General features: G+C 38.1%; 1 non-coding gene across 1 annotated transcript; it reads left to right on the top strand.

Annotated features, from left to right (window-relative positions):
* Positions 1-13,183: 13,183 nt before the first annotated feature.
* Positions 13,184-13,265, top strand: TRNAS-AGA. The gene has a single exon. It is a non-coding gene; the product is annotated as a tRNA-Ser (tRNA).
* Positions 13,266-15,958: the final 2,693 nt, after the last annotated feature.

Here is a 15,958-nt window from a genome sequence, read left to right as displayed (position 1 = left end):
TATATTGTTCCGTGAATGGTAACGGATCAGATTACTGTTCACGGTGAACAGTAACGATCGGATTACTGTTCACGTGACAGTTTTCTTTTGTACTGTTTTCTTCGGATTTCTACGTATTTTTTTTCTCTTTCTAACTTTCTCCTTCCATACATGCACAATTCTATTTTCAAGACTATCATCCATCCTCCTCTGTTTCTAGAGATGAGTGATTGAACCGTGGGCATTGAAAAAAGGCTAAAGCTCAAGCAATTAAGTGGTGGTAGTTTGGAGTTTGAGTTAGGCTTCCTATCACACCTAGGTGGACCCTCTTTGCTTGGCAATACTTAGTACATGACTCGACTGAAAAATCCAAACCTAAACATGGCTTTAGATGGAAAACATAGAAACAACAAAAAACATAAACTATGTATAAGATGGAGTCCTGAGATACATCAGTTCCCCCCAACTGGAAGAACTCAACTCCTGACGAGTAGGCCTCCTGTATACGCTGCAACAAATCAGGGTCTTTGGCGCCTCAACTCGTCCTTGCTGATCCATGGAACTGTCTAACATAGGTTCTCCCTTGCCAACGCACAAGAAATCTGCGGCACTGCCCACGCCTAGTGTCTAATGCTCGCACGTCAAAATATCCTCAATTACCCTCATGAAAACTAGACTCGGAGCTGGTGCTGGTAGATCTGGAATTGCAACCGCCTCTGGTGGATCTCCATGGAACTTGGTACAGGTCGGCGACATTGAAAATTGGAAAAGTCTGGATGTTGTCTGGAAGCTCCAATAAATAGACATTCTCCCCCAGCTTTCGACGTAATGCGGAATGGACCATACTTTCGCGGGCTGAGTTTGCCGTAACTGCCCAATGAAAATCTCCTCTCTTCTGAAATAGGCCATCACCAGATCGCCCTCTGCAAAGTGAACTTTCCTGCAATGAAATCAACCAAGTGTTTCGTGGTTCAAAAATGCCGAATCTCGTCTCAATCATCATTTGTCGTATTCGAAACAAGCTGAATGCACAGGTCATTAATCATATAAAATGAAGCATCATCCTTATACCTGGCACTGGAGTCAAGCAAGCGTTGATGAACTTTCTGTTGGATGTGATGGACCTGCTCTCATATTATCCTCTGCTTCAGCACTTATCCAACCATGATAGGGAATGGAAGCACGATCAAGTATGTGTGAAATAGAAAAATCATAGATGATTTCAAATGAAAACTCACTAGTAGTACGATTTACTAGAACTGTTGTATGCAAATTCAGCCTGTGCTATAAATCAAATCCCACTGAGTAGGATGCTCACTAACCAACATCTAAGCATGTTACCGTATTACGGTTCAACTACCTCTGTTTGACCATCTGTTTGGGGGCAATAAGCACTGTTGAAGTTTAGTTTTGTTTCTAATTTGCTCCAAAGAGTTTTCCAAAATTAACTAGTCAATTTTGTGTCCCTATCATATGTGAATGATCTTGGAATACCTGCAGTTCTAACAATTTCTTAAAAATAAATGTGCTATATGAAGATGCATCAAATGTTTTCCTACATGGAATGAATGTGCCATTTTTGAAAATCGATCCACCACAACAAAAATCGAATCGACCTTCCAAGCAGTCATGGGTAATGCTCAATGAAGTCCATGGTGATATCCTCCCAAGGGCCACTAGGATAGGAAACGGGGTGTACAAGCCTGTATTCTGGACCTTTATCTTTTTTGTTGACAATGTTGAACATTTTCGCACGTATCTAATGCGTCGTCCCTCATCTTAGGCCATAAAGATTTTGAATTTAGAATCAAGGCTATTTGAGTAGATTCTTTGCCTCTTTCTTTCACATAATTTTTTATGTTATACCTATGCAATTTCCTTTGTGGATAGAGCGTGATATTCATTTTATCTTTTACAAAAAAATATGTATTCTTTTCTCCGTCATATTGGATCTTCCTATCGTACTGCCAAGCTCTACCTAACAACACATGGCACACCTCCATAGGCATAATGTCACACCATACCTGATCTTGGTATCGTTTTCCATTGAAAAACTCTACTAGACACCCGTGGGTGACTGGAACCTCAACTCCCTCCTTAAACCAAGATACTTTATATGGTTTATGAATCTTTTGTGTAGGTATCTTTAGTTTATCAACCATATATGAAAACACGAAGTTTTCAGTACTGCCACTATCAATCAAGATAGAACATCTATATCCTCTTACAATACCTATAGTCAAAAAAATACTTTGCCTCAACCAATTGTCCTGGACAGGTTGCTTTGGTGCGACCATGACAAGGTGAATCACCATGAGTGGGTCCACCTCATCACCTGTAATGTGGACATCGTCGTCTCCGACTCATCCTATTGTTCAGACTTACCCTCATTTGCTCTGGATTGGGTTCATCTGAATCGTCCTGACATCCTTGCTCAATCAGGTGTGCCTGAGACTAGAATTTTCTTAAGAGACATTCAGAGAATTTATATCCAGATTGTCGGCACTTATAGCAAATGATAGTAGAATCAGGTGCCAGTGCCAGTACGCCTTTGCCCTTGTTCATAAGTCCTTGTTAAAATTGGACTTTAGGGCAGTTGTGGGTCATGGTAGGGTTCTGAGAACTTATTGCCTTGTTTTCCAAATTGACTATTTCCTTGGGTAATGGAATTTCCGTTTGAGTCCCGCTTTCGACCACTGGTTTGTCTTTGTTGTGCTTCCATCTCAGTGCACGACGATGGGCATCATCAATACTCAAGACATCGAACATCTCCATTTGGTCCAGGATGTCCCGTCTCAAGCCATTGATATATCTACTAGCAACATGAATGGGGTCCTCACTAAGGCCCGTTTCTTGTTTGGAGCTCATAGAACTCCTCGGTGTACTCATCCACGGTCCTAGTCCCTTGTTGGAGGTTTTAGAATTTCAAATAGAGGTTTTGGCGATAATCTAATGGGACAATCTCTTCCTCAACTTCTCCTTCATCTTGCTTCTCGTACGGATCTTATCCTTACCTTTGCTAAACTCTCATTCCTGAAGTTGCTTCCACAAATCAGTGCGTGTCCCTTTAATTTGAGGGTCACAAATTTGACCTCTTTATCCTCAGAGATTTTCCTTCCAATCAAAATATTGGTCAATTTTGTCGATCCAATCAAGGAAAGCATTTGGCTAAAAACGCCCCTTAAAATCTCTAACATCAATCTTAATGCCATCATCCCAACGTCTGGCACAAAGGGGTTCTCTATATGGTGGTCTCTCTTTGTTCCTACGTGGTGATTGGTCATCTAATTCATTTTCTATCTTCATCTGATTCACTACTCTCGACTACCCTCTGATGGGCCTTTGTCTACCTTGAGGTGTGACTTTACGTCTTGATTCATCCTAATGGTTTTTCTCTCTCCTAAGTCTCACTATCTCAGGTATGTTCAATTTTAGTCTAGTCATGTTGGAGAAGTGTTCTACCTATCGTTGGATCTACTCTAAGGTTTGTTGTTGGATTCTAATGCCATCTTGCCAATTATCAAACATGATTGTAGGCTAAGATTCGACCCAAAACTGTTTCGGAGGTGCTTCTAATGTTATGAAGGTGAACAGATTTTTTCAGAAATTTTTTGGATTTTTTTTTATTTTTTAATGCCAAAAATAAATATTTTAATACATAAGTTAATATTTTAATGCAGAAATATTTTTTAATTTTTTTAAATGCGTAGAATTAATGCAGATTTTTTTTAAAAATTCAGAAACTAATTTTTCTCTATTTTTAACTCAGAAAATTAAAATCCTGTAGTTTTTAAATGCAGAAAATATGATTTACTTTTTTTTATCCAAAAAATATATTTCTCTATTTTAAAGTGCGGATATTTAATTTTCAGAATTTAAAGTGTAGAAAAAAATGAATTTTATGATGCAAACACAATAATGAAGATTTCTAGATATGCAGGACCTCTTTGCTCTGATACCACTTTGGTGCAACCTATAATCAATTACTATAGGTGTAGATTGATTTCATAATAATAAATTATGGTGCAATTGATTAGACACGTCAGAAAATACTCATCATTATAAAACAATATCATAGAGGTATGTGAATGTAAAACAGAACATGATAGACATCTTATTAATGAAGCCTAATCAATGAAATATAACTAGTGCAGCAAACTGAAAATAACCACAATAAAACAATAAAAAAAATACTGCCAGTAAATTCAGGTTCCAAGGATGTGATAGATGGCAACGATGGTAATGATGATGGGTGGAGATAATGATTGATGGACGAAAAAATGAGGGATGGGCAAAGATGGCGATAAAACTAGTCAGATAATTACCTCTGCGAGTTTGATCCCTCCAATCCAATGAGAATCTTCAGGCCGCGCTCCACCAAAGTATCGAGATGAAGGATGACGGGGTCAAGAAGATGGCTTCAAGAAAAATTGGTCAAGAAGCAGGATGAAAGTGGAAGGAAAAGGGTCTCTCAAGGCTTAGCCCACAGTGGCACTCACCTTTCTAAGGTTTCTTCTCTTTTTTTCTTGTTGGTTGTTGTCCTCTCTTTTTATAGGCCGAGTTACTGTTCCATGAATAGTAACCGGATCGGGTTATTGTTCCATGAACAGTAACGGGTCGGGAAACTGTTCCATGAATAGTAACGGGTCGGGAAACTGTTTACATGAACAATGTTTTTTTTTTGTACTGTTTTTTGCGGATTTCTGCATATTTTTTTCTCTTTTCTAACTTTCCTCCTCCTTCCATACATGCCCAATTCTATTTTCAAGACTATCATCCATTATCCTCCGTTCCTAGAGATGAGTGATGACCGTGGGCATTGAAGAAAGGCTAAAACTCAAGCAATTAAGTGTGGTGGTTTGGAGTTGGGTTGGGCTTCCTATCACACCTAGGTGGACCCTTTTTGCTTGGCAATAGTAGTGCATGACTCGACTGAAAATCCAAGTCTAAACATGGCTTTGGATGAAAAATATAGAAACAACAAAAAACATAAACTATGTATAAGATGGAGTCCTAAGACTATATCAAAGTTGCAGATTGTTAGTCGAAAATCAAGAAAAAACCAAAAAAGAAGAAAAAATAAAAGGCGCAAATAAAATTATGAGACAATATCTTAGAGTATTTGGTGGTACATAGATTCTTTATCTATGTAGTTTTAGTAATTTTTAGGCTGAAATAAGCATTGCATATAAGTAAAATTCAAAATACTAGCATTTTATACTGTGAATACACTTTGTGTTTGGCAATTGCAAAGTGTTAAGTGCCTATAGCAGTGGAATCCTTTCTTCATCTTTTTAGAGACAAACTCATATTTTGAACTTGAACACTTCTTTCTCATATTTTGAAATTAAGTGGCCACTACATCAAATGCATGAACTATAAAATTTATTTTTATTTTACATAGAAAAGACGTTCATGTGAAACATCTTCTATTTAATTGTTAGCATTAGTCTTTCTAAAGTACTGTAATAAAGACCTTCTTATAGCCCTCGCCTTGTCAAGGGTTATGTTAATTATCTATCTCGACTTTTAACTCACGAAAAGGAAGAACACTGATATTTATAGCCAATGTACTTAAATAAATAAGGCATAACTGAGGTATGATACTAAATACCTTTTTTCTGAAAAAAATAACATTTATGCCTAGTTTCAATCAGTTCCAACAGAAGCCATTGGAACTAGGCTAAAGCCTGTCAATTTTGACCTAAATTAACTGAAACCCAAAAGTGGGGGCTCAATTTCATTTTAATTTCATTCAAAACAAATCAGTTCAGGATGAAGGTTGAAACCTTGATTACAGTTGACATGAATTACATATGAAAAACCTGTATCAGGTTGAAATTTAAAACCTTGATCACAACCAACATGAAAAATCCTTAGCTGCAACATTGATACATTTGTTGCTGCTGATGCAAGTGCTCAAGCTACTGAGTATACCAGGATAAGATTGTCCTCAGAGTGGAAGATAGAAGCGAGCTATGTTTTACAATTAGTAAAAGCAACAATATCAGAGGGAAAGGGCAACGGACAAGAGTGAAAGTCTTTCTCTAAAACATAGAGGGAGAAATGGAAAGCATATGTACATTGTTAAATTGCATTAAAGGTCAGTCGTTTTGTCCATGAAGGAGAGAGAAGGGGGAAATGATATATCATGAACCAGAGAGAAGATCAGGCTAATAATCGTTTTGTTGTTTTACCTCCATTGGGATTCCCAAATCAAACTCAAAGTGAAACCAACCATGTCAAGCTCTTTGAGAAAACACTGGAACATACAGAAACTGATAAGAACTGAAAAGTTTTCAGTCAAATATACATAAAATCACAATTATAAGAAATGTTGACTTAAAGAAGAAACACATATGAATTACCTATTCCATGTGGGAGATCAAATGCAAGATATCTAATAAATTATTTAGCATGATCCAAGTCAGCAAAGATACAGATATGTAGCACAAGCAAATTGATTTCTTTAGTTAAACCAACTCCATTCATGAAGTAAAAGTCCAAGAGATGTATACCTCCATTTTGTGTTGTCCTCAAAGTACAGATGAATATTCTCTCTCCAAGTTAGGCTGTAAATGTTCCGGTTCAACTTCAATCTCTGCTTCCAGTTGATCCATCTTTAGGCAACTTTTATTCTCAGAAATAGTCGCATAATTTGACTGCACATCGGGTTCAATGGCACATCTTGCCCCTTCCTGCTGAAAAGATGCTATGTGACTTTGTGAGGGACTAGCCTTGCTTGAATGTACATCACCAGAGCAATCTGGTCCAGAAAAGGTGGCATGATTACTTGACTCCAAGGTGCTATGAATAACATCATTCCTTAGAACTTCATTTGTAATTTCTTTTAGCAAAGATTCCATCTGTGCCTGCATCTCTGTCATTCGTTTGAATTCAGTTGCACACCTGGTCAGGAGGAAGACAGGACCTAGCCCCATACCAAGGTTAAGAGAAATCTCTTCAGGCTTCTCGCCATCTGGAAAAACAATGAAACTTCCAGTAAAATCAATTCTAATGGTATATAGGTAAAGAGGTTGCATTTTCCTTGGAGAAAGATAATTTAAAGAAGAATAAATTTTCAGTTTGTAAAATGGACTATGCCTCACATAGTAAGGCAGATAAAATTTATGATGTAACATGTCAGACATCATACAGATTTGATTTTGGAAGTAATAGTGAGCCACAACATAATGAGATCTCTGAACAGAGACTTGATTCCAAAAACGATCTACCAGGATATTCAAAAATACTTCACAGAACTCTTTATATGATTCCTATTAACCCTCCTTATGGGACCTGCCTGGATGTTCAAGATTACCACAAAATACAGTAAATAAGATAAACCAATCATCACTGTGGAACAGGCAAAGATTAAGTTAGCATGATAATGGCAAAGAATTTACGGTGTAAAAGGCAACATAATGTGCAGCATTATAAACCACCAAGACTGCCCACATAGTAGGCTTGAGCCAAATGTAGGCTTTCCTAAATTGCATCTTGTTTAAAGGATTCCCATGTGCATCCTCACAACACAAATGGCTGCAAGAAAAGATGAAGGTAGAATATTCACGAATCCCGAAATGCAAGCTTGAACCAAAATATCAAAGATTACCAGATTCAAAGTCTACATAGCTTTATCATCTTAGGAATTGTCAGCAATGTTGTTCTTTACAAAACCAATAATTCAAAACAACATATTGCCTAATCCAATGAAAATCCTAGCCATTTCTCTCCAGACAATGACTTCAACATTGATTAATCTTCATGTCTTGTTTCTTACCAGCCCTTTCCTAACTCGTTAAAAATCCTGATTGTACCATTCCTTTTATATCCTTTGGGTTCCAAGGATCAACTGCAAGTACTATATTTAGATTTTTTTAATTTGTGAATTATGGTGTACATTGATTTTGCATTAGAGTAATGTGGTTTTCTTATTAACTACAAGTAATATGCATTGTGCACACATGCGTATATGCATTGTGCACACATGCATATATGCATATTTCATCAGATGCTGATCCTGTCACACTTAAGACGTAGATGTTGGGAAGACAGAAATGAATGCACAATGATTATAATATAACCAGTCGTAGCTCTAGAAGCTTTATGTTTTAGTACAACAAACAGACTAAATAATGTGTGAAGGTTCGGCTGCAGATAACGTATTGCACGAGAAGCACGATACAGAAAGCAGCAAAAGCAACAGTAATCCTTGAGAAAGCCACAAAGAAATAGCCTGTGCAGATAGATGCTAACAACAAAATTATACGCCGAAAGCAGTGGAAAGCGTCATGCCCTTTTAGAACTATGGGTTTGTCTGGGCTTGTGAGGCTAGCACCAAACAGTGATAGCATTGGCAGACCTAAAGTGGTCTGCCAACTAACTGTAAACAATTATGCCATAGAATAATGCTTAGTTTATCTCAGCATGTAACCTGATCAGGTTTTCGTGAACTGCTGCGGGTAAAGTGGGCATTAAGGACCCTCTTAAACCACCAACCCACCATGTAATTGTATGGGGCACTGAACCAGGTTTGGCGCTCATTCCTGGTATACACTGGGCACAAGTAGCAGTATTATAATGTGCAATCCGCATTATAACATCGTGAACACAAAAATTATAGTGAATGAGACAGTAGATAGATTTCACTAGCAGCACTCAAAAATTCAATTCTGTTAGGCCCCTAACATGTAACACAAAAATACAGTTCTTTAGATAAAAGAAAGAAACTCTACACGCTTTATAATATGGAATTGTAGAGCCCAACCAAAATTCTTTCACAGCAATGAAATTCCTCCATATATTTAATATCAAATGGTTGTCTTGAACAACACTTTGAGCAGAAGCATGTCCCCCAAAAAATGAAGATTGTTTAAAAAAAAAAAGGAAGAAGAAATGATCCCAAACGGAGACATATAAATACTACTGCAAAACCAGAATTGATTGAACTATCCACAAAATTTAACGAAACAGAATCAATCTTCAAACACCAGTTATGAAATATACTGATATCAAAATATCGAACAGATAGACTGCAACTTAAACCGGGTCAAAATTAAACCAAGAGATGCATCAAAAGCTCACTTTTTTCTATAAAATTTAGCAAAAAAACACTTTTAGGAGCAAATCCAGAAGAAATTAATTCAACCAAAAAACTGAAATACCTGAAGAAACGGAGAGCGTCCTACTACTCCCCCTGCACCCAGCCCCATCCCCCTCCACGACCTCGGAAACCGAAGGGCCCACCTCCTCCTCCTCCTTTTTCTTCTTCTTCTTCTTCTTACAGCAAAACCTCGGCAACCGCACCAAACGACCCAATCCTGACCCCGCCTTTCCTCCTCCCCCTCCGCCTCCACCGCCTCTGCGGACGCCCGGCGACGGCTTCCGGAGGGGGAGAAGCCACCGGGGAGAGCGGTGACCGAGGAGAATAAGACGACCCACCGGCCGACGAAGCATTCGACCAAGAAGCGGAAAGAGGCAGAGACAAAGAAAGGTCCCTCTTTTCTATTGCCAGCCTCCATTTCCTCGTCTCTGCCGCCGTCGGGCTTGTGCGGGTAATCTACTATTCGCTGCTTCTCCTCGATGAAGCGGAGGCTCCACCTCTTCTGCCTCCAGAACGCCGCCATTCTCGAGCCGCAATAGAAATAGAACGAAGAATTGTTATTGGTTTTATTTCGCGGGAGCCAGGGACTGCTTACGTCGCATGGAGGGGTTCATGGGCCGGGCTATGAGCTACCTCAATTGCGCCTAAATTTATTTATTTATTTATTTATTTTGAAGTTTTTGGGCAAATTTAGGCTCAAAATTTTTTTGGATGATTTAGATTCAAACACAATCCAAGCTCAAGCCAAGCCCGATTACAACCCGATTGGGCAAATCTAAATTACTCATTTGGGCTAAACATAGATCTAGTCTGAACTCAATTAAAATTTAATATTTTATTATATTACTTTATAAGTAAATGAGTTAACTAAAAATTGGGCTCTCTCATATAATACAAACAAATAATATGATATACTATTCTCAGCTAAAACCCATTCTAATTTGTCTTTTACTTTCTCATTATTTTTTCCTAACCAATAACATACAAAAACAAATTGTTTCGGACCTGAATTCGAGCTCCATTCGGGCCTTATTTGGGCTTGGGTTCGGAATCGATCCAAGCCGAGCTAATAATATACTCGAGTCCGGCTCGAAAAATAAATGGGCTTTACATTTAAGTCTACATTCTGTCTGTACTTTTTCAAGCTTAGCTTATATCTCGACCCGAAGTCGACCTAGCTTGATGAACCTCGGGCCAGCCTGAGCTAATTCTAGTTCTAAGTTCAGGTTAGGAGTGGCCATCAACACGGATGGATCAAACCGGATATAAAATAGACAAAAAATCTATCGATTCAAACCTAATTTATTTATTAAATAAATCAAAAATTTAGATTAAAATCTGATAATTTTATTGAATAATGATTTAATTTAATCCAGTTAAATAAATTAAATGGTTAAGTGTTATTGCCCCAAATTCGAGTTCCAACTAAGCTTGCAACAAAACACATTAAATGGCTGACGGGCAGTGGGGCTTGTTAGATTCTCGTGAACCATATGTGCTTGGCTCAATCAAATGTACCCACCAATATGCCACAAATATGCGACCTTGTCATTTGTACAAATATTAAAGTGGGAATTGACAAAAACTCTTGGGATGGATTTTCCTTTCTGAATTGATTTTTATGAGAATAAAGCAATCATAGACTAATGGACAAACTTGTATCTGACAAACTAAGGTCGCCCTAAATGCTGGATTATTGGGCCCTAAGTATGGTTTCAAATTTGACCACTGGAAAATTCCTGTGGTCACAGCCTCTGATTAGTCACCCATCAATGCTATATGCCGAGGTGGCACAAGTATGGCTTGTCATTTCATTGATTTATCCTCATACTAACTCTTGTAATTGGACCAATTCTTTTGTACCGTATTGGTATGAGAATGATTTGGTGAATGAGCATAGCATAGCATTAGTACGCGATTATTGCGATACTAAACCATGTTTCGGACATTTGTATTGCCGAGTATCAAAGTTTAAAATTTCTGATTAGTTATTTATGGAGGTGTGGAACTTTAGGAGTATCAGCATTATAATAGCGACCCAACTTATGAAACTTCTTGGATTTTCTTGAGAAAAAGCCAAGAGACGCTGTGGATCATACTCCACCCTCGCTTCAAACCCTTCCGATTTTTATTAAGCGATGCAGGCTTTCCCGGACCAAAGAATTTGTAAAAAGGATAGGCGGAACAAGATACACTAATTTTGATTTTTTTATTAAAGCAAGTACATTTAATGTGAGATCCAATAGTTCCACATCGGAAAGACTCGTTCCAGAGCCTGGGCATATGAGGTGGGTGTCTCCAAATCCTGCAGACGCATTTTGGATGGAAAACAAAATCGAGGAGAGATGAAGGACGCTTGCGTGAAGCCCCGGAACCGGACAATATCTGGCAGGGGAGCTCCGCAATCCCCCCTCATGTGGCCCCACGTGGGCACTGGGTGCCTCACGTGCCCTGTGCAGGCGGGGGCATGACATTTAAAAGTAGATGGATGGTATAAAAAAGATACAATAAACCGTGTTCAAGATGGTAAAAAGATGCTAAACATTTATCTTACTTGGTTTCTTCTTATTTATTTATTTTTCTCTAGACAACTCCTTAAAAAGGATTCGACTAGAGCATATGCCTTCCGCATCGGTCACCGTAGTTGTTTTATCCAGAGAGAGATTTGCACTCAAGGCCCAAAAATTTTTGAGGCGATCAGGTGGGAGGTCGGAGATAAACAAGCGATTGATATCCTTGAGGACGGATGGTTAATGGCACTGCCACTGTGTGGGTGGCCCATATTTCTTGACCCAGAATAGCTGGTTGGGTGTAGAGTCTGTAACCTTATCATCCCGGGTGAGCGAAGATGGGATGTGGACCTCATTCGCGGCACTTTCGAGGAGGCATTGGCCGAAAGAATTTTGGCTCTGCCGATCCCCACCGAGGAGAGGGTGGATAGGAGAGTTTAGAGTAGCTCTGGGAGGCTGATAGAGGGGGCTTGGATCTGGAGGCTGCATGTCCATCCCCGAGTTGCTATGTTTATATGGAAGGTGGCTTGGGGGTGCTTACCTACTAGGGGTGTCCTAACGAGTAGAGGGGTGAGGGTCTCCTCTGTATGTGGGGCCCTCCCGTGACGGAGGAGACCATCTATTATGCCCTCTTCTGTTGCCCGCGAGCGGCCCAGATTTTGGGGTGTGCGGGGATCTCCCTCGACATCGAGCGGGGTAGGTCCCTGATAGAGGTTTTTCTCACTCGCTTGAGGGCGTCTGCTAGAAAGTCAAACATGGTGGAGTGGGGGATCTGGTATGTCTATTTGGCCTACCATACTTGGTTAGATAGTAACATTTAGATCTTTGAGGACAAGTGGCTACATCCGAGGGTGGCGGCGGCTACAACTTTGCTTCATGCATCGGAGGTCATCAACAGTGCACCATCATTGTCCCCTGAGATGGCTAGGGCCATCTGAGTCTCTCATCCAGCTGAGTCAGCGACCAGGTTTATCTTTGTTTTCTAAGAGCCCCCACCCTCTAGCTTTTTTAAGGTGAATTTTGATGGCAGTGCTGCAAAACAAGATGAGAGAGGAGGTGTTGGCTTTGCCTTTAAAGACAACCGCTCCAGATTTATAGTGGCTGGTGGGTGTCGGATCTACGACACCTCTATCATTGAAGCAGAGCTAAAGGCGGCATGGGAGGGTGTCATCTATGTAAGGCGTACTCTGGTTGTGGAGTACATCCACCTGAAGGGTGACTCAGCCTCTGTGATTGAGGAGATCTGATGGCGTCATACCATGACGGACGGGCTGTCTCGGATCCATGACATACAGAGGATGGCCGGGAACTGTGGCGCATTTAGGGCTTCACATGTGTATCAGGAGGCGAATACAACCGCTGACTAGATGGCCTCCTACGCGACGCATCACTCTGGAGGTTTTCTCTGGATGAATCAGGTGGACGTTCTCTACTTGCTCAGCTAACTTCTCTTTTTTGACTTTATTTGCTATACTTACATACGTGAGGTGCGATCCCAAAAAAAAAAACAAAAAGTAGCCATGATGCATGGTGGGAGAGGTGTTTAGGGTCTAGTTATCAAATCATAAGCGAGAAATCATCAGCCAACGTGGTCGTGCCGGAGTGGTTATCGGGCATGACTAGAAATCATGTGGGCTTTGCCCGCGCAGGTTCGAATCCTGCCGACCACGTTTTTTCCTTCTAAACGTCTCACTTTTTCATTTTTATTATTTTAGTATTTTTTTAAAATATAATTTAGTTTCATATTTTATATTTTATTATTTTTATTTCATTTAATATTTTTTATTTGTGTAGATTCTTTTCAATTTTATTATTTTACTTTGATTTCATATTTTATATTTTATCTTATTTTTGTATCATCAATTTTCATTTCCATTTTTATTTTGTTCTCTTAGCATTTTGTTTCTCATTTTTCACTTATATTTTAAGATTTTCAACTTTAACTGCTAATTTATTTTATGCTGTGTATTCTTTTTTATTTGTAATTTTACTTTAGTTTGACAACCCACACACACACACATACATACATATGTACATACACACACACACACACCCATATATATATATAAACACATACATATATATGTATTTTTTTAATTATACTTTTGTTTCGTATTTTATATTTTATTATATTTTATTTTCTTTTAATGCTTGTAGATTCTTTTTTATTTTATAATTTTACTTTGATTTCATATTTTATATTTTATCTTATTTTTGTATTATCAATTTTCATTTCCATTTTCTATTTTGTTATCTTAGCATTTTGTTTATCATTTTTCATTTATATTTTTAAATTTTCAACTTTAACTGTTAATTTATTTTATTTTGTGTATTCTTTTTTATTTGTAATTTTACTTTACTTGGACAACTTTTACACACACACATAAACGCATACTCTTACATATATATCTTATCTCTATCTTCTATCTATTTATCTTTTCTTCTCCTTCTCTTCACATAATTGGAAAGTTGTTAGCTTTGGTCGCACGTGACCAACTCTCAAAAATGAAGCTGTGAATTTTATCGATGGATTTTAGAGAGCTCCGACCTTTTTCATTTTATTATTTTGTGTATATTATCTTTTTTATTTTTTGTGTTTTACTTAATTTTATGTTTAAATAGTTTTATTTTTATCATTATTTTTATTTTTTATTTTGATATTTTATTATTTTTGTATTTTATTGTGTTATTTATATGATTCATGATACATTTTTAGTATTGTGGTATTTTTTTTGAAAACATAGAAGGTGATGGATATATAACTTTGCATCTCTTATCTCTATCTTCTATTTATTTATTCTCTCTTCTTCTTCTCTATTATAATTTGAATGGTTAAGACCAGTCTCATATGACTAGGCCTCAAAAATGAAACCATGCATTTTCACCAATGCATTTTTACATAATAAAATCTTAAAAATTCATGTATTTTCATGGTATTAACGTCTCCTAGTAGGTATACTTTTATTATATTATGCATGTTGTCTATACTATTATAGTGATTTATCTAAAAGAGTGATCTTGTTCCATACTTTGTACTCTTTCTGCTGTATAACACCTAAAGTGTTCACCATGTCTTTCAACTTCTTTATTTTGGCACATATATGAATCCAACAAAGTCCAAACCATGCTCCAATTAGCTCCTTCTTGTTTTGTTTTCTTTCACGAGAAGATCATAGTCATACATTAAATGACAATGAGAAAAATACACACGAACTAATTAATTAGGTATTTGATTAAGCGCGCGCACACCATGTGCACCCTTTAGTCAAATATAATTCCATCAAGATTGATATTACATAGAGAGAGAGATATGCTATTGTGTGCTTAGGTGGACTAGGAAATCAGTTCATTCATCACCAAAATAAATGATAGGTGTGTACCAACAATTCCCGCTGGGTATGCTAAAGAAACTTTTGCTTTTTTGTCTCATGAATGTGCCAAAAAAAATTCTCAGTGCTGGTTCTCGCTTCGACTAGGGGTGCAAATGGGTCAGATCAGGTCAGGTCACAAGTGACCTCAACCCAACCCAGTTTCTTATTTGGATCCTAATTTTGAATCCAAACCTAACCAAATAGAAGATCGGATCGGGTCGAGTCAGGTTCACCACTATAATTTTTGACCCAATGGGTTATTCGGGTCGGATCATGTCCATCTATAACCCAAATCCAACCAAAAAAATTCAGGTCCGGTTTGGATTCGGTTCAGGTCAACCGATCCATGGCTTAAAAACTTGTTTGTACCCCTATGGGGTGCAGCCCGTAGGCCTAGATAATTTTACAAATTCGAGTCGAATTGGGTTGGGTCGCAAGATTGAAAATCAAAAATTATTCAAATTTCAAATGGATCAGGTCAAGGCAGGTCAGAATTCAGTAAACGCAGACCCGACCGAAAAAATAAAATGGGTTCAATTTTAGGACTCGGCCCGGCCCCACGAGTCCTCCAAAATGGGTCGAGTCGGGTCACAAGTCAACCCGACCCATTTGCAGCCTTAGCTTCGACCATCTAGAAAGGGAAAGACAAGCAAGTTAGAAAAGCAGGTCGTTGGTAGAGAATGGTGATAAGTTTTATGGTTAGGCTACCATATGTGCATAAGTGTGCCACCGGCATCGAATTAACCGAAAATAGGATGATCAAAAGATAATGATAAAAGTAGCACCAGTCTAGGTATATTGAACTTCGAGGACTTTCACTACCATCATACTGTCCGTTTAAAAAAAAGGATGTTAGGGCAGGATAGGATGGAAGTAGAGCTACGATCAAAGTATACTACCACTACTTCTATAGATAAATTGTTCCATTAGTAAATAGAGCAAAAAGTTTAAAGATAAAGTAAAGACAGATGAAAGATAGAGATAAATTAATT

The sequence above is a fragment of the Phoenix dactylifera genome, chromosome 1 (assembly GCF_009389715.1).
Source record: "Phoenix dactylifera cultivar Barhee BC4 chromosome 1, palm_55x_up_171113_PBpolish2nd_filt_p, whole genome shotgun sequence".
NCBI lineage: Eukaryota > Viridiplantae > Streptophyta > Magnoliopsida > Arecales > Arecaceae > Phoenix > Phoenix dactylifera.
This window is presented reverse-complemented; position numbering and strand designations above follow the sequence as displayed.